The sequence below is a fragment of the Arvicanthis niloticus genome, chromosome 4 (assembly GCF_011762505.2).
Source record: "Arvicanthis niloticus isolate mArvNil1 chromosome 4, mArvNil1.pat.X, whole genome shotgun sequence".
Classification (NCBI taxonomy): Eukaryota; Metazoa; Chordata; class Mammalia; order Rodentia; family Muridae; genus Arvicanthis; species Arvicanthis niloticus.
Genome location: NC_047661.1, coordinates 24,244,881 through 24,269,280, shown reverse-complemented (window position 1 = coordinate 24,269,280; position 24,400 = coordinate 24,244,881). Strand labels below are relative to the sequence as shown.

General features: G+C 40.9%; 1 long non-coding RNA gene across 1 annotated transcript; it reads right to left on the bottom strand.

Moving 5' to 3' along the window:
- Positions 1-1,439: 1,439 nt before the first annotated feature.
- Positions 1,440-23,944, bottom strand: LOC143441864 (uncharacterized). Its single transcript, XR_013109605.1, has 4 exons — positions 23,702-23,944; positions 17,418-17,578; positions 9,812-9,899; positions 1,440-1,601 (listed from the first exon to the last, which is right to left on the bottom strand). It is a non-coding gene; the product is annotated as an uncharacterized LOC143441864 (long non-coding RNA).
- Positions 23,945-24,400: the final 456 nt, after the last annotated feature.

Sequence of the window (24,400 nt, the reverse complement as noted above, 5' to 3'; positions counted from 1 at the left end):
TAATGGGGCTTCTCAGGGATTTTAATTACATCCAGTGCTTTTATTGATTGTCTTGAATTCACAAGGGTAACAAACAAACTAGTTTATATAAGATGTGTTTTATAATTTAAAAAAGCTACTAAAGACAGAATAGAATATTCTAGAAATTAAAGATTTGGAGGGTTTTCAAATCTGAAGATAGTATTAACTTTTATTCTATTTTAAGAGTTTTGGTAAAATAAGAGGAGTGAAGGTGATAATATTGGATAAAACAGTTTGTAGGTTCTGTGGTAGAAAAATTACCTTTTTTTTTTTTTTTTTTTTTTTTTGTCTAGAATACTAGAATAACATTTTCCAGTGTTTGGTACTTACTTTTTAACTCATTTCTAAATTAAAGGCATATGGTTTTAAATCAAGAAAGATATAGGGAATATTGTTTCTAATCTAACCATAACTCTCATTTAAGTATAAAATCAAGTGTAAGAACTTTTAGAACTGGGAACGGAGACCCATGCCTGGTTTGTCAATGTCAGTCCCTTAGCAGACAATTTAACACTTCTTGACCAACATTTTCAAAGTAGAGTCAATTATGTTCTCATTAACCTTAGCAAGATTGTCCATTATATTGTCATGAAATTGTCCCAAATATCAACTTCCTACAACTGTAAAGGATTTGAAATCATAGAAACCTAGACAATTTAACATGTATATTTGAATAGATAGTAAACATATAAGGTGAAGGAATGTCTTAAGTTTCCTTTAGTTAACATGGCAGAGAGGATGGATGGGTTAAGGAGAGTCAACAGAAATGCAATAAAATACTCTCAGAAAAATAAGAGAAATAGACTGTCCAATAATGTCCCTATTCTCCTCATTGGAGTTCAGTACAGCCATAGCTCAACAGTTCAGCTCCCCTGGATGTAGAGAGCAGATGAAGATGACAAAGAGCAACATTTGTGGCCCAGCCTGGTATGCTATGCATGTGCTAAGGCAGGCTCCTGTTTAATGACTAAAAGGAAAACAACCTCAAATTACCTCTCATGTGCATAGTATCTCATGTGCACACTTTGCTCTTCCAATTTTTCAAATTCTTTGGAAATAACTGGAGCCAATTTGGCTAAAAATTAGGGATCACCCCATGAGCCAAAATCATTAACGTGGTAAAGGGCTCTCTAGTAAGTCAATCAAGCTACATTTGTTTGTGCTCACTTTGTTAGTCTTCAATTAATGTGGACCAAAATAACTTGGTTTGTAGAAAAGTTCTCCCATGAGTTTTTGAAGAATTCACTGGCTGTTAGCCTGGCCAGGTCCTGGAGAAGATGAGACCGGAGGAAATAGCAGCATTAATGGATGACACATAAAACAATGAGTGACTTCTAATAAAAACAACCAAACTAGGGGAACAAAGAAAGAAAGAAAAAGAAATGCACCTTATGTAAGCAGAATACAGGCAAAAAAAAAAAAAAATGAGTTTTGAGTCTTACCAACCCTAGTATTCCAGGAGAGCCTGACAGAACATGTGGTTAAGTTTAAGGCTCAGCCAGGTCCACTGGTATTGACTTTCTTCTTTTGTTTCTTGGCTTTGCTTTCGTAACTGTTGGAATGGGCCTCTGTCATCATTTCTGCAAGAGAGATTTATTAAACATGTCCACAGTTGACTCAACCACAATGAGACTGGTGAAGTATACCCAGGTCAGTGGTGGGAAGTGACAGAGAGGTCTTAGTCCCAGTGAAACTTCTAGAATTGTCATGAAGGGAAAATTAATATTGAACGACTGAGAAAGAGAGACAAAGAGATGGAGACAAAGAGAAGTGACTGATACATACTTCTCATCTAAGAAGCAGAATGACCAAGAGATAAAGCTACATTTCAAACTGAGATTAGATTCCCTAATCATGCTAAGGCTTAGGAATATTTTCGTATCATGAGCTAAACAATAATAATAGTGATCGTAGCCTAAAGAAGGGGAGAACATTTCTGAGATAATTCCTGATAGAATCTGGAACAGATACGGTATGAATGTGCAGTTCATCAGTGTGAGTTGTAACCAGTGTTCCTCTCCTAACACTTTCCTTCTTGGCAGCATGAATCCTGCTGCGTTCCATTGCTTTCCATGGTTTGACCACTGAGTATCTGTGGTTCCTTCACCACTTTCTTATGCATTGACACCGTCACTTCCTGTTATAGTCTGTGTATCCTTGCCGCTTCCTGCTTCCCATGTGATGGGTGATGTGATGGCTGCATAGATCCTAAAATTGGAAGGGCTTTTTAATTTGTCCATACTCATGTGACATGATACCTTGACAAACAGATTTTTGCTCTGAGAAGTTGTTAAAGTTTCAGCCTTAAAAATCAAAAGTGAGAGTGAACGATACTTTCTAAACCTCCTTTCAGAAATACCAAGAGGCCTCTGTGCCCATCCCTAGCTGAGTAAACCCTGTGTTTAAGGCTGGTACCAGAAGAGTGGAAACTCAACTCTCTGCTAGATATGGCAGAATTCTGACAAACAGTGAAGGTTAATTGACATTCATCTTTTGAGGGAGAAAGCAAGCTTTCTTCTCCCTTTCTCTTTTGAAGATGTTAACTCAACCTATGACAATTTTATACAAAAGTTTCAATCCATTATTTTTCTCACCAATCTTATCTTTGTTGGAAAGTTTCATATAATCCCAGGTTTTCCATTTATAAACTATGTTATTTATTCCTTGAGACTCTCATGCATATACAAAGTATTTTGATCACATTCATCCCACTTCTCGGATTTCCTCTTCCACACAACTATCCAACTTCAAGTGCTTTCAACGTGTCCTTTTACTAAGTCTAATTAGTGATTCCAAGTGCAGATGGCCTCTTCACTGGTGCATACGAAATCTCCCAGTGGAAACATTCACAAAGAAAATGATGCTTTGTCCACCAGCAGCCATCAGCAGGATTGGGGAAAGCTCCGGAGCATCTAGACTCCATGCTGGAACGCTGATTGGCTTACTCTTCTTTAGGTCTTGTGCAGACAACTAAAGCTGCTGTGAGCTGTTATATGCAAAGCTCTGCCATATCCAAATGACACCGTTTTGCTCCAGCCCTCTGCACCTTATGCTCCTGCAATCCTTCATCCCCTCTTCCCAGATATCCTCTGAGGCTTGAGGGAACATATGCGGTGTCATATTTTCTTTACTAAGAACCGAGTCACACCTCTGCAAATAATTCCTATGAAAATAGCGATTAATCTCTTTGAATTTGTGTATTGATTATTAACTATGGAACTCAATGTCTAGTCACATTACATATACCTCTCCTCTCTGTTAGCATTTCTGAAAGAATAAATCAGAAAGGTTTGGTGTTCCTCAAAAGCCTTCATGGGGCACAAACAGACCAATCCTGAGACATGATTCATTGCCCCTTCAATAACATCTGCATCACAGACATAAAAGCAATAGAGGGTAAAACTCTGTCCAAGGTATGGAACTGGGGTTGGCTATAGTCTCAGCCTATGTGTCTTTCTTATTCTGGCTTTTTTTCTTTTAGATCTGGTTTCATTTTGCTATACCCATAAGGAAGCAGCAAATATTAAACTTTTGTCACACTCCAACTCAACTACACATCTGCTTCATATTCTTTGTTCTGAGGTAGGGAATTGAACAGGCACTCTGCATACCAGCATAGCAGCCTTCTTGAGCCCCAGAAATAGCACGATCAAGCTGTGATATGGACTATCCCCCCCCTTAAGAGAACCATTAAAGAATGTCTGCAAAAACCCAGCCATCACAGAAGACAAGGAACATTATTGTTATATTGTTATGAAGTGACACCACAGGAAGGCAACTCTTATGAAAGAATATATTTGAAGCATTTATTGGGGGCTTAATTATAGTTTTCGAGAGTTAGTTCATGATCATCATAGCAGAGAACAGACAGACATGGTACTAGAGCAGTAGCTATGGGCTTTAAATTCTGATTCATGGGCAAGAGGCAGAAAAAGAGAGACTAGACCTGTTATGAGCTTTAGAACCTCAAATCCACACCCCCAAGTGATTTACCTCTTCCAATAAGGCCACACCTCCTAAACCTTCCTAAACAGTTCCATTAACTAGAGACCAAGCATTAAAACATATGAGCCTATTGGAACAATTTCACTCAACCTGGAGACCAGAATCTTCCTTGTGACAACCTGGCAGGAACCTGTCATCTGTGCATGGACGATACTCTCTTTTAGAGTATGCTAGACTTGGGGTAGTATTATAAGAGTCACAGAAAGTAACTGTCCTTAGGACCCTAACACACACACACACACACACACACACACACACACACACATATATATATACTTTCTGTCACAAATGCTGTTTCACCTTCTATGTAGGGACAATATCCATGATTGTCAAAATCGTTATTATTAATTTATTTATTTTGTAACTATGCATACACCTCCCTCCAGTGTCTGTCTGTCTGTCTGTCTGTCTCTGTATCTCTCTCTCCTTCCACCTCCTTCCACCTCCTTCCACCTCCTTCCACCTCCTTCCACCTCCTTCCACCTCCTTCCACCTCCTTCCACCTCCTTCCACCTCCTTCCACCTCCTTCCACCTCCTTCCACCTCCTTCCACCTCCTTCCACCTCCTTCCACCTCCTTCCACCTCCTTCCACCTCCTTCCACCTCCTTCCACCTCCTTCCACCTCCTTCCACCTCCTTCCACCTCCTTCCTTCCACCTCCTTCCACCTCCTTCCACCTCCTTCCACCTTCCATCCCCCACTACTATTTTTCTTCATCTCTGTCTCTCCAGTAGCCAAGATATTCAATGCTTGGCTACACGGGTGGACTGAGAATGGAAAAGAAATGTTTGAAAGTATTTACACAGCATGGTTTCCATGTTGAATTCTGATATCAGTTTTGGAAACAAGCTGTGCTCTCACAATGTGTGCCAATTACTTGTTTTCATTGTGGTACTCTTTGTTCAAGGCTCATTCTTTTCTCTTACGTGTTATTAGTTCAGGTTTAAGATTACAGCTAACAGAAAATGAAATATAAAGATGTTAACACAGAAATGCATGTGCCTCACAAGCTTGGAGGGAGGCCTTTAGTATTATGCAGTTCCAGAAGAGCCTGAATCGGGCCTCTGATCAGCTATGATCCAGTCTCAGCAGCCGTGGGCCAATACCCTAATCTGGCCCCAGGTATCTGAGTGTCAATTTCAGTTTATTACTAGAAAAACCGATTGGCCAGCTTGGGTCATGAGCTCACAAGAGCAGCAATGTTGGAAGTAACATTCCACAAACATGACCACAAATAGCCACAGGGGCTGTAGGTTGTCAGCTCAGCAGGAGGAACATTTTAGTGAGGCATCTTCATTTTAACTCTTGTACTTCTTCATTAGTTCACTTAATACAAAGTTTCATGTAGCTAAATCTGGCTTCCAACTAACTATGTAGCTGAAGAAGACCATTGACTTTTGGCCCTCCCATATTTACCTTCCATGTCGCGATTACAGATGTGACTATCATACCTATGGATGGAACTCGAGACTTTATTCATTCTAGACAAGCTTTCTTCTACCTGAACTACAGCCCTACACCACTTATTGACTTTTAGACCTTTAAGAACCAAGCACTTCCCTGTGCTTTTACAAAAGACAAAACTTTAAAGTAATTTTGAATTAAAACTGATAAAATGTGAAGGGAAGTTATAGAATTAACTTGTGTGGACTGGAGAGAGGGCTCAATGGTCAAGACTACTTACTACTATCACAGAAGACTCAAGTTCCATTCCTAGCACCACAGCAGGAGCTCAAAGCTGCCTGTACCTCCAGTTTGAGGGGATCCAAACCATGCTCGGTCATTCATGGCTTTGCACCCCTGTTCAGAAACCCACACATAGATAAAAGTGCATACACACAATTAAAAACTAAAAATTAAATCTTTTAAATAGGGGTATACATAAATGCATGTAACAACTAATGAAAAGATGGACGAGTTTGAAAAAGAGCAAGGAGGGGTATGTGGAAAGGCTCTGAGAGAGGAACAGAAAAAGAAAGTAATGCATTCATGATAAAATGTCAAAAAATAAAAGAAAAATAACAAAATAAAAAAAATAAAATGATAAAATAAAATTAAAAAAGAGATCTGGATGCTAAAAAGAATGAGAAAGGACTTGTTAGTCTGGTAAATAATTTGAAGACTCAGAAACTATTTGAGGCTTATCAAATAGGCGATGTATCATTGGGCTTTACTTTAAAGAAGCTTAACTATGGTTGTAAGAATCCAATGTAAGAAGAGAATCTGGGGACACTTAATTTGTACCTTTACTTCATGACTCAGAAGATTGACTAGAATGGACTGGATTGCCAGTTTGTAACTCCACAGCTGGTATTGGATGCATGGCTACAGAGTGATGTACTACATTCAGTCGAACATTGATGTTTCCATTCTGCTCTGTGCCCTCTCAGAGAGATTCTCCCTACACTTTCTTGTCATGTCCAAGCATGCGAATACCTGGCATTCAGATCCTGACACCTCAGCAGAGAATTCTGTGTGCCAGACAATGGCTTATTTTTCATTGCCCAGATTTGTACTATTTGGCATCTTTGGACAGGAGCATCTGTTAACTCCATCTCTGAATGCACCACTGGGTGGATAGGCAAGAGCACACCTGTAGTCACAAGCGCTGTGAATGCTAACCTGGGATGCTGACTTAGACTCAGACATTTGGAACAAGATCAGGTCAAACAAATGCTTGTTACTAGTTCCTGAAGACATTCTTGCTAAATAGTCAACTGGAGAAGACAGGTGGCCTTTCCGCTTTTCATTAGTCATGTATTCCATACGTTTTTAGTCAGTTCTTCTTCAAGAGACTTGACCAAAAGTTCATGGAGTAGACGGACTGGACTGGGTTGAACTGGAACGGAATGAACTGAAATGGGAAATAATGGAGAAGAGAAGAAGAGGATGGCAGAAGCTACCCTCATCTGAAATCCTCGATACTTGGAAACTGAATTGTCCCTGGGAAGTGGCAAACATCCATCAACACTTCTCCACCCTCAGTCCTTTGGAAATTTGAGCCAGAATTATAATTGACATTCAGGAAGAAGGTACTACTATTGTTAGAAAATTCCAGTTAGGTTAGGATCTGATGAGTCTTTTATTCTTAATAAAAATTCATCTGCACTGAGGCATGTCTGTAGGGAGAGAAAGCTCCTGGGAAACCCTTGAAAATGTCCCTGCTGCACAGGGAAGATGGCTGCCTCCCACTTTACACTATTCTTTAGGGATGGGAAAAGCCAGTCTTGGCTTAAATTCCTTATAAACATAGAAACAAACAGAGTCCTGCTTGCTTATTAATCTCTTCATGACATATACAGTGCAGATGGTGGTAATGAAAGATCCAGTTGAATGTTGCTCTATTTTGGAAGCCTTTTAAACTGTAATTGCGGTCCTATTTCATCTCGTCCTATCCTGCCATTCCTACGATCTATCTAAGACAAACAAAGAGATGCCTATAATAAATTACTGTAAGGGTACAGTTAGTTTTCCCAAGCATAAATCTGATGAAAATGGAAGTTTAACGATTCAGGCCATATGCAGTCTTACATGGAACCACTGCATCAACAAAGCCAGCTGTTTTCAAGTTCTATTAGGAGCCAGTATTAAAAGGAAAGTAAATATTAAGTCTGAACCTAATTCTACTTTATAAATATTGCCATTCATTTTTAAAAATACATCACTTGCTTCTCTCTTTCTTTTTTTAATTGTAACTTCTTCAACTTGATTAGACAATATTTCTTCTTTTCATTTTGTAGGTCAAATAATGTTTCTTCCTGGAAATAAGTCTTTGTTTTGTTTTAAGCTGTTTTCCCTACACTGTTCAGTACCTTCCATCTCCTTGATTCCAAAGTATCTTGGAGAAGTGCTACCGTGGCTGCAGAAAGCTCTTCTGCAGCACTGTATGAGAAAGCTTCTAGGTGGACGGTCACGGTTTCGAAACCAGAGTTCAGATTCTGATATGCACTGGGAGACTTTCATACAAGAGGACATATTGTTATACCCAATAATATTTCAGAAGCAAACTCTGTACAGGTTTTTTCACAAGCATCGGCTTTACCACTGGTATTGTTTTACTTTCATTTTTATGTCTTTAGATTGTATTTTATGTGTACATGTGTTTTATCAAGATCTATGTATTTCCACTACACTATGAGTGCCCAAGGAGGCAAGGAGAAGGAGGAAGAGGAGGAGGATAAAAAGGTTTCAGATCTTCTAGAACTGGAGTTATAGATGGTTGTGAGCTGCTATGTGGGTCCTGGGAACTGAATTCAGGTCCTCCACAAGAACAAGAAGTCCTTTTTAACCTCTGAGCTATATTTCTAGTCCCTCATTTTATTTTATAGTGAAATGATGTTACTTTGAGTTAGTATAAGTGGAATACATTGATTCATGAAGCATTTTGATGGCTATATATTCAACAACAATGAGCAGATTATAGACATTGTGGGTACTCTCATATTTATTGTGTGGCAGACTGTTCTTCCTAGCCAACATTCAGAAGGATCTTTACAAAGGAATTTTCTAAGACAGGATGAAGTGTGTATGTGTGTGTGTATGTGTGTGTCTACTTAAATACATATAATACTCAGTATACTTAACAATTCTATTTATAAATATAAGTACAGTTTATATACTATGCTGTTAAATTGGTACATTGTCATATTATGGTTAATGAATAACACCATCTGTTTATGTGCTCCCCACAGGGTCTCCAGCTAAAGGAAAGGTGACATGTCACACACTCTGATAGGAATAGTTTGGAAGTCACTGTCTTCCCTGGCCATTAGGGGGTGTCTGTCCCCACCCAGTGAGAAATTTCCTCACTTTCTGAAGAGCCCGTGGAGCCCATGTGGGACTTATACCCTGCATTCCATTGCTGCTAACCAGTGTCTATTTTCTCTCAGTACATTTTCAAATCAGCACTTATTGAAAAGGAAACTTCCATTGTTCCAGCCGTTATTGTTTTCTAGAATAGCAGAGACTTTACTGAAAGCAAAGTTGCATATAGACATTACCCCGAGTTTTTATTTTTCACCATTAAAAAGAACAAAGCGCCAGACAAAACTATTGTCAGATCCATCTGGAGTGGGGCTTCCTCCCCACAAGTCTTGTGCACCACACACAATATTTAATGTTGTTTAGCTTTTAAAACAATTGCCTATCAAAGCATCCAGGTCCCCTTGATAACAGAGCAAGGCCTTTCCTGCAATTGTGAACCAGGAAATGCTGGCCCCTTGGCAAGATTTACTGTGTCCTGCTGCTTGGAGCCTCCCCCTTGTGCTTGCTGGAATGTGTTACTTTTAAGCACCTAGACTAACAGGAAGAGAAAGTTACTTCTTTCCATGTGAAAGGGGCAGGGATAGGAAAGCAAGCAGGCGAGGGCCTGTTGGAGGACCTGGGAGTCCAATACTAATCTTAGATTCATTTGCTGTATTCCAAGCTCCAGTCACTGGAAGTCTCTCTTTCCAAACTCACTCAGTTTTCGATCTGGTCAAAGCTTTCTGTTCCCAGTCTCTTACACCCTGCTGCTGCCCAGGACTGAACAATGAAGGCAGGATCCCGAGGAAGGGGCGTGGCCCTCTTTTGTTCTGTCCTTACATGGTGTGAAGAATCTGTCTTATTTTGCAGACCTGTGCTCAGAACACATTGCTTAGAAACAGAGCCACTAAAATAGCAACACATTTTCTTCACCGTGGCTGTGGGTTGAATCGCGTGTTGAATCAGCAGAGTTCAGTGTGACCCACTACTGACCACCGTCATCAGGCTGCGCGATTTGAGAGAGCAATACACTCATACTCACCCAGGGAGAGACTCCTACTGCAGATGCGATCTATGGCGTGCACATATAAGTGAAACTATCTCCTTCGTTGTTGTCCTGTAGGAGTTTTCTTTAAAGAAATGAATTTGCAGTAAGGAAATCACATACTAAGTGTGAAGGACCCTCCTTTGTAAATAACAAAGTGCACCACCACCCCAGACTCTGCTCTTGATAATTTTTTCCTGGATGTAGGAGGCTCTTTCTATCCTGCAGTCAGAGCCTTGATCAAATATCACCTCTGGCCACCCATAAACATGGTACAATCCACCCTGTCTGCATTGCCTCCCCTGCTGGTATAGCCCTTAGTATCTGTGTGTACTTAAATGTATGCACTACTATTCATGTTTGAGTGCTTGCTTTTTACTTGTTTGTCTGAAAGCTCTCCTCATAAAAATGTGAGGCCTGGAAGAGAGGAGGTTTCTGCCTCTACTGCAGTGCCCAGAGGATCTGGGGGAGAGCTCACCATGGCAGGTGACACACACTGGCTAAACAAGTGGGGGAGTAGTACAGCAAGCTAATTTCTAGAACTTTCTTTGTTAACTTGTCATGTGAAAGTAACTGTAATCAAGCAGACAGAGAGCTGTAAGAAGTTCAGATAAGGAGGTACAGTGGTGAAACATTCTTACTTTATACAAGTTTTCATTTCACTATCAAAACTAGCTTCCAGAAGTCACAGAAGGAATTGTTTACATTTATATTTACTACAAAGCCAGGATTAAATATGAAAAGAAGCTAATCCCAGCCCCACCCTCCCACCTCCCAACCCCCACCCCCTGCCACCTGCTTGTTTTTCTCCCCAGCCTGCATCTTTGCAGAGCCACCTGGGTCTGCATAGTGAGGCTATAACACACATACACAGACACACACACACACACACACACACACACACACACACACACTAGCACGCACTCCCGCACACAACTTTTGCAATGTTTAGGTGCCAGAATACATGAACATGAAAAGCACCCAGAATTTTTTTTTTCAGGTGCCTCTGTCCATTTGCATTACTGGTTTCCATTCCTTTGTGGAGCAGTTAGTGGAAAACATCAGAAGCCTAGCTATGTGGTGTTTATAACATGTCAGCTTTCTCTCTTCTCCTAACCCTTCATGTTTTCAGTGTCTTGTAGAAAGCTAAAAATAAAAACAAAAATATGTGTGACTTTCTTACAATTGTATTAAGTTTATTTATAATTATTTCTGATTATTTTGCTACAGAGTTAGAGTTTTTGGACATATTTTTAAATGTTTGTAAACATAGGTGTTCCCAGAGCATCATTTCAGGAAAAGAGAGGCACACACAACATGGGTGCAAGCTTCTCAGGAAAGACTCTGCTCTGCTCAAAATTGTACCTCTACAATTTTAATCCAGCAATTTGACTGTTCTGGCCAAGGATCACATGCAAAGAATTCCTGCATCTGTGTGATGAAGCTGAAATGGCACATCTTTAATAACTCTGGTTGGAATACAGACATGGCCTTAGTTTGTACCTATAATCATTAACAATGAAGGTAAAATTAGTGTGTGGAAGGAAGCAGCCATGTTTGAAAGTAATGTCTAACTGAGGGGCAGACAAAGTGAAGGAATCAGAGAAAGATTTGACATAATGAGTCAGAGATAGGATATACCTATATTTCAGGAGAACAACATAGAAAAGAAGTGACTTAAGCAAGCACTTCAGGGTGTGGGAGGCAGATTTACAGGGACAGTTTTACAGAGACAGATTGCATGAGAAGACAAAACAAACTCAGATTAGAACAGAATTAGTTTCAGCCCAAGCAGAACAATTAAGTGAGAAGCCAAGAAAAACCAGATTAAATCAGTCAGCTTGGAGGTGAGTCTGAGCAAGAACAGTTGAGTTGAACCAGCCAAATGAAGTTCAGAAAGAGCTAGAAAAGATGAGTTTATTTAGCTGTAAGGTGAATACTTCAGGTAAATAAGTTACACAAAATTTGAACCCTGTTTGTATTTACAAGACAAGAATGCAACACTGGCAATTTAATTTGGGCTCTTTGCTTATTGGAGCCAAGGTGGCCAGTTATGGCTTGAGTCCCTCTATCCTATTCTGTGTCATAGTGGGTGTGAGAGTAGGCAGTGCAGTAGGATTTGTAGAGAAGTCTGAATAAATGGTCCTAGTCTACTCTCCTGCCAGGGAAATGCCATTTATGTCTCTCTTTTCTGATCTTTTGTTTGATTGTTTGTTTGTTTGTGTGTTTTGTTTTTGTTTTTCGAGACAGGGTTTCTCTGTATAGCCCTGGCTGTCCTGGAACTCACTCTGTATACCAGGCTGGCCTCGAACTCAGAAATCCGCCTGCCTCTGCCTCCCATGAGCTGGGATTAAAGGCGTGGACCACCACTGCCTGGCTGTCTCTCTTTTCTGCATTACAGATTGAGACCACTAAGTGATGATTTATTCAGTGTAGACAAGAGCTCAGTCTGTAATTGCTGATTGCAATTGCTATGAAAGGAGCCACAAGGGTCGGAGTATGATCTTCAGCATTCACTTAAGTTCACTTAAATGGTAGCAAGTGTTTGTCATTGCAGGACTGGGGAGGCAGAAGGAGATGAACCTCAGGGTTCACTGGTCAGACAGCTTAGGCTGCTTGGTGTTCTAGTGTCATTTGTTGCTGTAGCATACATCATGATCAAAGATAACTTTAGGGGGAAAGGATCTACCTGGCTAATAATTCTAAATCACAGTCTACGGACAGGTAGGTCACAGCAACAGGTTCTTGAAACAGTTGTTCACACACATCCATAGTCAAGTAAAAGAGAATAAATGGATCCATATATGTCTTCACACTGCTGCTTTTAGACTCCCTTCTTCACTTTTATGAAGTCTGACTCTCTTCTTAGGGAATAGTGCCATCCATAATGGACTAGATCAATCATCATTCAATACAATTCCCTACAGACTCACCTACAGTCAAAGTAATCTAAGAAATTTCTTTTTGAAGTTATGATCTGGTTCTGCCTTCCAGCCTTAAGGTCCCAGAAATAAGACTCAGATTGAAATTATATTTACAAATAAATACCTTAGCCATATAGCTAGACTCTACTCTGACTAGATCATAATTAAAGATATCCATTTGTTTTAATCTACATTTTGCCATGTGACTGGTTACCTATGCCCAGGTACATGCGTCCATGTGTCTGTCTCCTCAACTCTTTTCAGACTCCTCTCCTGCTACCTTTTCTCCCAGAATATTTTCTCCCCCAAGATCCTGCCTCTATTTCCTACCTAAGCCATAGGCCATAAACTTTTTGATTGACAGGTGAGGCATCCAATATACAAGATGATCTCTCTATAATACCTCAGTTGAGACTTTTCTCTCACATTTTAATTCTAGGTTGTACCAACTTGACAGTTAAAACCAAGTAGAACACTTGGCAAGTTCTAGGTTTAGTGAGAGACTCTTTTCAAAAAAGAAAGACATATGGCTCCTTGAGGATTCAGAGGTTGTCTTCTGGCCTTTGTTTGAGCCTCTGTACAACACACACACACACACACACACACACACACACACACACACACACACACACACACACACAAGTTCATGCACACTCAGAGAGAAACAGAGACAGCAGAAAACATAGAAAGGTTTACAGATGAGCCACCAACCACCAACAGGGAGGAAACTTGACCTAATAAGACAACCTTATCCAGGTTTCTTCAGGACCCTTTCTACCTGGATGGTGTCCCAGAGGTGATTTTCATGATACAATGTTGTCATGCAACCTGCATGATTTTCTGCCAGATGTTGTTTTTGACAGGCTCATATTTACTTCCTACTTAAGGAGCCCGAGCCAAAGGGAACCTGACAAAAAATGGACATCATTCCATACCTTCCTGAGCAAACCGTTCTGAATAGAAAATTCTGGGATTCTTCCTTAGGTCCCTTCCTGGACTCACTGTCTAAAAAAAACCACAGATATTCACAGTCTCTGTTCTTACAACTAAGCGGGTAGCTCTGAGATCTACTTCTAATCCACACTTTGTTTTCTCCCTCACATCTCCCACTCAGCTGTCTCACACTGAGGTCATCTCCAGCCTCCCTGCAGATGTGTTCCTGCCAACTCACTGTGCCTCAGCATGACTCCTCACAGGGCAACTTCACACTCCATCCCCAGCTGTCCTTATCCTCTGCTCCTTTATCCCACTCATGACCCACCACCAAGCTGAACTTTCCCTTTATTTATATTATCGAAGTGGGTCTATATTTCCAGTTTTTATTGCTAAAATTAACATAGAAATCACTTCCTATAAAACTGTTCAGCTTTCTTTATGTTGTAATAAATACCATGATCAAAAACAGCCTGTGGAGGAAATGGTTAGCATGCAAGCAGGATCCTAGAGGCAGGAACTAAAGCAAAGACCATGAAGGAATGCTGCTTACTGGCTTCCATGGTTGGCTTGCTCAACATGCTTTCTTATACAGTCCAGAGCCATCAGCCCAAGAGTGGTACTGCCCACAGTAGGATGGAACCTCCCATGTTAATCTTTTTAAAAATAATAATAATAATATTTTATGGAGTTGCTCACAGGCCAATCTGATGGTGGAAATGTCTAGACTGAGGTTGTCTCTTACCACATATCTTTAGTGTGGGTTAAGTTGGAAAAAAACCAACAACAACAACAAAACTAATCAGCACAAGCAGCATTTGCTTCTGTTTCATGAATTAATTTTGTATAGTATTTTTTAAACCTTCTTCTGCCCAGTATGGATAGTATGCTTTGATTATACACTGTGAATCCTCTGCCCTACAGTGTGAATCTTACGCCTTGATCATATGCTATGAAACATTCAACTTTTCTCCATCTTCTATAGAAATACCCATGCTCTGCATACCCTGGCTTTTCCGACTTCCACTTCCGGCATTAATAGTAACACACTGTCTCAAAGGGTGTCAATGGGAAACTCTTTTCCTGCTATGCACCTTGCCCATCAACTTGGTTACACATATGCGTATTTTGAGGACTCAGGATAAACACTCCATCCTAGGGGAGATTATTCTGATTCCTTTTCTTTTTTCTTCTTCTCCTTCACACTCTTGGACTTGATGCTTCTTTGGTTTTCATCCATAATGACTTATAATATTATTTATAATGATCATATTATTTATAATTTTGTTCCTACCTTTCTGACTCTATTTTAAAATTCTCAAAGAGTCTTTAAGCATGTGAAAATCGTCACTATATGTCACAAAATATGAGCTTCAATGTCTGACTAATGGGAATGATTCATTAACTTGAAAGGTGAATAATAAAAGATAGTTATTGTCATGGCCGTATCTGGGACCCTGAGCCGAACATCAAGAGCTCCATCTTAAATGTTTGGCTGCCCTAAGAAATCTTGAACCAGGTGCTATTGTGAGATTTTTTTTTTCAAATTTTCTCTATGCTTAAAACTGATTTGCTAATTTCAAAATGCCTTTAGTGTATAATTCTCATACATATCAGCTAACAATGCAAGAAAATTAGGAACCAAACAAATAAATGGGGACATGCAGCATAGGTAGAGTCCACTTCTAACATGAATGAAAGCTCTAAGTTCAAGTCCCAGCTATTCAAACAAAAGAATAAAGTAAAACATGATGAATCAAAGTAATTAATATGTTGTGGACAATTTTAAATCTATATTATAAGATAAAGAGGTTTCTTGAATAATGATTCTAAGAGTATACATTCTGTTGAACTGTATCTGAAACAAGAATAGGCTTTGTAACTACGAAACAAAGCACTGTTTGTTTTCTGAAGGGGAGAAGCAGGCAAGCCGAAGTGCCTCCCTATGGCGATTTGTGTAGCTAGAGACAAATGATCTGCTAGGCGTTTTTCATGTGCCAAAAGAAGGCTCCATCCTTTTGGTCTGCACTGCGCCTCAGGTTCCGGTGGGGCTCTGCAGCCAGACTGAGTGGGAAGACAGAGCTCTAGCAAGCAACTGGGCTATGGTCAGGCACCAGGCAAAACTGCTGTGAGGGCAGGCAGCGAATCAGAGCTGATGGACATATCCATGCTCCGTGCTCGCCTGCTTTGCATACAAGACAGAAAATGCCACTAACTTCACATGGTATTCAGACACTTTGATGTTGTATTAAGCTACCTCAAGACAAGAGGGGAGATGACACATCTGTTAGGAAAAAAGAACTATAGAAAATTTGAAAAGCTCAGTGTGGAGAGAATTGAGGTAGAGAAGTGTTGCTGTGTAGAATTTCAGCTCATGTGGCTCAGTCCTCAGTGCTGATAAGCATGGTGAGGCTCTGACCTCTAATGGGCAATGTGCTGCAGCAGAAAACCGGTCCTGGAATGTGGAATGGCAGGGAGATAGATGGCAAGCAGGGTCACCCAGTAATAATTAGTGTGGCTTTAAAAAACAAAAAAAGCAAATCATTAAACTTTCTGAGTTGTCTTGGCCAGGCTTCCTAATTTGCAGAGCTCTGATAACTTCACACTGTGCACAGTAAGTACTGCCAGGGTCATCCCATGCTGGTTTTGGCTCCCTGAGCTCTCTGAGACCCTGTGACTCCTTGTGGCTGGCCTCTCAGCTATTTCTAGAACACCAAACAGACGTCAGTGTGTGGATACTTATTCTTATAACCTTTAACGTGAGAGACTATTAAGATGCCCTGCTCCATCAGCTAGCCCCTGAGACCCTGAGGTTGACCAAAGCAGTGGGATATTTCTGTAAATGATGTTTTTCGATACATAGAAGTCCAGTTACACTCGAGTCCAGTCACAAGCAAGTCGGTGCTGCTGAAAGTACATGCTTTTGAGTCACTCACCAAAACCACAAAAACCAGCACTACTACAGCTAATATCTGAATGCCAAAGATGACATCCTGAGGCATGTAAAGAACATCTGAGTTTGGGCATGCTGTTCAACTAGCAGAGCTTGCTTGTCTTGTGTGCACTGGACACGATTCAATTCCTCGGCGAACCTAATGTGGTTGTGCTTGTCTCTAATGCCAGCCCTGTGAAGAATTGGAACAGGGCAAGGTCAGGCTGGGATACATGAGACCCTGTTTCAGAAAAATCAATTAATTAATTGGCCAAAGCAAAGTAAAGCATCTGTAAACTGCGTAGTGAAAGCAAAGGTGGTATTCTGTGTGTGTAAATTTGAACAGCAAGCTTAATTAAAGGTTATGAAAAGTAATGTTTCAGATTTTCTTTCTAGTTTAAGTTTATGCACTGTTAAAATTCTAAGAAGGAGCTCAAACTGGAAGACACCACTTAGGGAAGCATTCTTTGTCCAGATATTTACATGACTCGGGTTCTACCTACTGATGGGGTTTGCCTGCACATCTCAGTAACCCTCAGCCCCCAAGCACATCACTTTATGTCCTATGTCCGTGTCAGTCTGGGTTAGGTATTAATCTACTCTATGTTTACTGTTTGTTTTCTGTGTCCTACTAATATCCAGATTCACCCTGGGTGCTATATGCTTTGTTTAGAAAGATAGTGATTGATTGATTGATTGACTGACTGACTGATTGATAGATTGATTGATTTTGAGTTATATGACTTCCCCTTTCCATTTCTACCTCCGAACCTGCATGCAGTACCTATGGAGAACAGAGGAGAGGGTCAGATACCTGGGAATTGGAGTTACAGATGACTGTGATCCCCCCTGTGAGTGCGAGGATTGAGTGCATAAGAGCCAAGTTCTCTCAGACAGTGATCCCTCTCTCATCCTTCATCCATTGGCACTTTGTCTCTGACATTAGTGCTATATCTCCAAGATGTGAAGCAGTGCCTGGGGGGGATAGAGAGGGAGGAAGATCCATGAGTTATCCCTCTTGCTGTGTAAGCAGGAAGAGCTATGCTCAGGTCCCAAACATCCCCAGCATTCAAGTTAAAACAAAAACAAAAAGCAATAAACAGGCCAGATGTGACTGTGCACAAGCCTATGACCCCAGCACAATACTGGGAGCAAGGCAAATCTCTGAGGCTGGATCGCTGCCAGTCCAGCTCAGGCTCAGAGAAAGAATTGGTCTCAAGGGAGAAGTTTATGAATGAAAGTCTAAGACACTTGATGTCCTCCTTTGACCTCTGCACACAAGGGCAAATTTACCCATATTACATACATATACATCTATACAACACACAAGTATACCTCCCTACACAGAGAGAGATAGACAGACACATATATACGTACACAACACCACCACCACTACAACCACCACTACCACCACCACCACCACCACCACCACCACTACAACCACCACCACCGCCACCATCACCATCATCATCATAGTCATAATAATAAACAGTGCCTGACAGAGATAGGGTAATCAAAAGGCATCTTTTAAATACATTGGACTACTTTATTTTTCAGCACCACTTCTCGGCTTTTAAGGTCTCATCTCCATTGTTTCACTAGCCCCCAGCTTCCCCTGTTCCCACCATGCACTGTTCCCATCACCAAACCACTAACAGAGTCAACTCTGCAGCTATGGTCACATCTTTGCTCAATTCTTAGGGGGACCCAGATTTACCTGGCTCACACCCTCCCTTACCAGCTGTCTCATCTCCGTTTGTCTTGGTAGATCCCTGAGCATCCTGAAAGCCTGACTCTGCCTTTCTGAACAGGACACATGAGGCACATCTCCATGTAAAGAACCCTTAAGGTTCACTCTAGGTTCCTCGCACTACATGCTGCCCAGTGGATCTCATGGTTGTCTGTGTGTTTTCTTCAGTGGCTGCTTTCTCAGAGACTGTGGCTTTCTAGAAGCGAGTGACAAACACTTAGATGTACCCAACCAACATTTTTAAAAATACAGTGAGTGAACTGAGTGTCAAAATGCGTCCTGCACAGATTGTGCTAAATACAAGGCTTGGAGCGAGCGCAGAAGAGTGAGTTGGCCTCATTCGCGCAGTCTCCGCTTTGCACCTGTTGTCTTTGAATTAAATTCTAATGAGATGGCAGAGATCACTCATAAATATTTATAAGGACCAGAATTTGGCACAGATTGGCACTGGGCTGCACACCCTGAGTGATGGTATTTCATGTTCAGCAGCCTTCCAACTTCATGGCCACCAGTGCCATCCAAAGGTGCTGCCAAAATTCCATTGCCAAAGTGGGCACACTTTCCCTCTGGCTCTGTGTTAAAGCCTGAATCCAGAAGAAATCGGATATTTCATATAGTTTAACAGTTGGTGTAATAAGCTTCTTCATTATATCATAAAGCCACCGGTTTTAAATAAACAGAATATTATGCAGAATGGGTATATATTTAGTTTCTTTTTTTATTTAAGTGTGAAGGAAGGACAGTCCATTTGTTTGCTTTGACTCCCTTTGTTTGCAGTCACAGTTATGATGCGATGAATTTCTCAGAGTGATGAACGAACATACAGTGTGCATCCTTAAAGTGGAAGAAAAGAGGGGAAAGTCATTCCCATGAAAGTCATACCATTCCCAATGACTTTGAGCAACTCCTTACCACACTCAGAAATTCTAGATGGATACACAACTTCTAAGCACATCTCATCTTTCCAGAGACTTGGCTACTTAGTCCCCCTTCTGGAAGACTTGATTACTGTCTGTCCATTTGAGACTGAAGGAGAACTTCTTACATCATACTCTTGTTTGTTGGCTCTCTCTCTGCCAGGGCTTGAAATAGTTATTGCCAAACAACGAAGGCTTTACTCACTCATTAATGCAAATATCTTAAGAATTGAACTCAAAGAAACAAACAAGCATATAACTCAAACTTTTAATTCTAGCATGGTATTTGGCAGTAGAAAAAGAAAAGAATTATAGGGTTATCCTTGCAACTTGGCAGTAAAACTCAGCACTGTCTCACCATTTGGAAAATGAAGGAGTGTCAGCCCCTTGAACGTGGTAAAAGGACTGATAGATATAAACCATTTTGCTTTGTTTTGCTCCTTACAGTGATGAAGCTTTTTTTGAGGATTTTTCTTTGAAGACAAAAGCCATCACTTTAAGCAGTTACAAGCAGAATGACTTAAACTTCAGAGAAGGCAAGAATTATTTGTGGCACAGATCAACAGGATAATCCAGAATTATTCTTCAGCGGCATTGGAGCTCTAATAAAAACGTGTTCTCTTTAGTGGTGCATTCTTTAGTAGATCTACAAACAGGAGCCAGCTCATGGTTGTAGGACCGTGAAAGGCAACACAGGCTGAAAACCCAGGTGACCCTTAAGCACGGCAGGTGTTTTACCATGCCCCTAGACTCCAGGCTCCTGAAAGAAGGCCTCCATAGATTTGTGCTCTTCAGTCAGGTAAGGGCAATAACTCTATCCCCTCCACAGGTAAAGGACACTTTGTTCTCAGCCCTTGCTTGGCTTCCAGCGGTGCCTGGGTGCCCAAGAGCCTGAGAACCAGATGGTCTCCTGCTGCCCTGCAGTCCTTGGGACCCCCGAACCAGCTCCAGTTTCCCTGGACTTCAGACTGCTCTCCCCAACCCCCAGAGTGGTGACCCCAGGCTTCTCACAGCCTGACACCGGCCCAGTGCAGACAAGGGGTAAGCGCAATCAAACTCCCCTCGTCCCACCTCCCTGAAGGGCTCTTTGGCGGGGCAGACAAAAGACCCCACATAACCCAACAATGATAGGACTGCACACCTCAGTGCTGAATTCCATGGATGGTAACAAATGAGGACCTCATCTATGGGAAGGGATGCTTTGTTTCTGTGTTTGCATACACACGTAGAACTGCTAAGGGATCTTACTCGACATGCTCTCTGTAAGGCAGCCACTGAAGCAAACCAGGATTCTGCTTGGTGCGTGTGTGCAGATACTCACGCACACACACCCCTACAAAGCCTTGTTTATAATAAATACTATGGCAACAATTTTCACAATCACAATTTATCTATGCCACACATTCTGATATACAAATCCTGGTGTAGTTTTTGGCAGAGAGCAAATTTTCAAAACCCATGATTTGCTTTATTTATTTATTAAAACAACGGAAAGCAAATGCTATTGGGGTTAGGTTGTTTTGTCATGTTTTATTTTAAGTCTGTAACTCATACTTTAAATGCAACATAGTCCCATAGAAAGTCATCATGTATTCTTATTTTTATTGTTAAAGGTTCAAAGCAGAGTAGCACACAGTAAGAACTGAGATGCTACCTTCTTCTTTCCAAGGGTGTGACAAACATGTTTTCTGGTTGGTAACAGTCCAGACACACTGGTAGACGAGAACAAGGTGGAGAATCTGCCCACAGAGGCACAGCTGGATTGTGCAGCCTCCATTTTATCCTGAGAGATTTTGATAAGAAGAACCTGTAAAGACACCCCCACCCCAGCCCTGCACAGAAGCCCCACACAGAAAGAATTGTAAGCAAACAAACATACTTAGCAAGCTACAACAACAGGATAATTCTCTATCTGCCTCCAGCATCTGCTTATGTAGATGCACTAACTGAGAAAGCATCACCAATGCTCACAAAACTGTTGACTCAGAAGCACACACACTTAACTGTCTGGTCTCTAAGTGACCATATTATTTATTTATTTATTTATTTATTTATTTATTTATTATTTTTATTTATTAAAAATAGTTTTTGAAAATACAAACTACAAGGAGTACTGGGTAGAGTAGAACTTTATTAGTAAAAAATAGCCTTGCAAGGACAAAGTAGACAAACATTGAATGCTCATTTTTGTTTTTTGTTTTTTTTTTTTTTGCTTTAATCATTAAAACTTCATTATAAATAAATTGCAAATGAGAAGAAAACATCTCATGGTGAAATTGTAAAAATGAACATAATGGCATTCTCAAGCAAATAGATGAAACTGGAAAATAATTATACTAAGCCAAGTCACCCAGACTAAAAAAGACAAACACCAACTAGTTCTTTTACATGTAGGGCCCTAGCATTAAATCTTTGTTTCGTATGCTTCACTTTGTGTACATGCAGAATCCAGGTAATTAGAAATGGGCCATTAAAGGCACACATTGATGTATAGAAAATAGAAAAATGTAGGCATGATGGAAATAGAGGGTATACTGAAGTTAGGAGTAATCAAGCATAGAGGGAGGGTGGCTGGGAATTAAGGGGTGAGGAAATTTAGCAAAAGGAAATATGTATTAAAACTATACAGAAACCTACAGTTATTAGCATGTAATCTAGGTAAAATTTACAACTGTAGATGAGATAAAGCACAGGCAACAGGAAAAAGCAGGTATGTGGGGGGGAGGGTGTGTGGGGGGGTGTGATAGGCCTGTTACAATGTTAAATATGGCAGCAGAGAAATTGGACAGGGTGGTATATAGTGGTGGATTAACCCAAGGATGTATAAAGAAGCCTATGGAAATGATTTAATTTATAAGCTCATTAAATAAAAATAAAACATTCCTTTGGTAGATGTTTTATTAAATATAACCTATATATTCTAATATGTTTTAGAAATGCCTTTTGCTGTTTTATTGTTTTGTTTCTCTAAAGGGTTTTTGCAATAGCTTGTTTGGAAATTTCACATCATGGACCCTAAGATCACCCACTCCCCAGTCTTCCCTGGTTTGCTCTGACCCTTTTGACCATGCCCAATACACCCCCCAAAAAAGGAAGAAGAAAAAGGAGAAAAACAAGTCCAATTTTTGTAGCCCATATACTCACTGAAACCTGGTCAGGCGCTGGTGGCCAGCCTCTTAAAGAAAACCAAGTCTTTCCCCACCTATATCCCTGCAAGAAGCCGTCAATTGTGGAGAGCTATACATTGACATCCTCATCTCAATTTTAAAGAAATCTCTTTAGTGTCTTTATGTCTTGCTATTACTTTGGGGAGCAGTGACAGAGTAGGGGTACAGGTTGTCACAGAAGCTTTCTATGTTCTTTCTCAAGTATCAATCATCAGTCATCAATACCATGGCAAAAGTAACTTTCTTGCCTTTTATAATCAGCAAGAACATGGATCATGGGCTTACACATGGTTTCTAGCAACAGCACAGACCACAACATCTATACGGTCGCTGGAGTCATCCCATGTCCTGGGCCTCAGGATGGTCAGTCTCCTGTGGCAGTACATCCTACAGACATCAACACAGTCCTCTAGGGCTACATAGAACAAGAATGCCATCATGGCCTCAGGTAGCCACACAGGCCACCGTTCTCAATATATCTCCCAGTGGCAGCATGACCCACAGACATCAACATGGCTTCATGTTACAGTACAGACCACAGACAACCACATGGCCTTCTACGGGAACATCAACCACGAACATCAACACATCTAGACATCTCTTAATCTAGTATTTATTTATTATCTTAAAATGTCATACATCTGTACAATGTATTTTGATCCTATACATTTACTGCTCTCTCCTTTCAACTCCCCCCATCATCCCCACTGGATCTCATTCGATTTTTATGTCTGTTTTTATTCTTATTAATAACCATTTGAGTCTATCCAGTGCGTGATGCCCTTGCATGCCTGGGCATGGGCAACCTACCCACACACATGTCCCCAAAGGATAGTAAGTTCCCTTCTCTGGCTCTGTGGATGAGTACCACCCTCTGATTCCAGGAGGTCCACACTGGGAGATGCCACAGACATCCCTAAACCTGGTTCCACACACCATCCTCAGGTGAGGGAAATACCCATTCCTGGAAAAGATTATACATTTTAGAGACTGAGTGCAAATGTTATTCACATACTATTTAGTATGTTATTCATGCTCTAGATTGAGTATGATGCATTCATATGTAACAGCTCAATCCCATTTTGATGGAGCGAATGTCCACTTTTCCTCATAGCCTTACCCACTGCGCTTATACTTAAGACACACTTTCTTTTTCTACAAAAGAAAAAAGTAAATTAAATATATCAGGCAACCAAAAATCCCCTCTTCAAAATGAAATAAGTGGCTTCCATTTTGATCAGCTTTTCCCAGCAACACAACTCACCAGGCAAAGTCTTCTTTTTCCACCAGTATCGTGTGTGTCTGTCTGGCTGTGAAACCCAAGGGGAGCTATTATATTACTGGAGAAAGTTGAAAGCTGTAACACACCCAAACACTCCGGCATGTAGATCTGCTTATTTTCATTAAGTGGTATTAAGTGCTCCAGTATGCACTGGAGTCATCTTCCCCGGGAAGAGAGGGCTTGTGGGATTCTTGGTGGTGTCCTGGGGAATCCCTTCCTCCCGAGTCCCCTAAGTTCCATCCTTGCCAGGCTCACCCCCTCCACCTCCTGGTAATTTATTAGGAGGAGTGAGTGTCCCCTTTCATCCTCTGGTGTTTCTCATGTTCCCAAGCTACTGGTTTTGAACTGAAAACAAAGGCAGAGGGGACTGTATTTCAAGACGGGATTTGGCACTGCCAGAAATCACAGCATGTCTGGTTTTTCACTTAGAGAAATCAAAGATTTCTTCTCTCATTTCCCCTCTTATTGCTGTGCTTCAGACCCAATCCAAGGCCTGGAAGAGCAGAACAAAGAAGCTGGTGTTTTCTAGGCTGGTGGGACTTCATCTTATGTACCTTCCTCACTGTAAATCTGTGGGTGTGAGCTGCTCCCTTTGTACATACTTTCAGCCTCTGCCTACGTTGGCCTTAACACAGCTGGTCTTACAATGGTTTTTCCACACACTTTGTGTTTTTCCAAGAA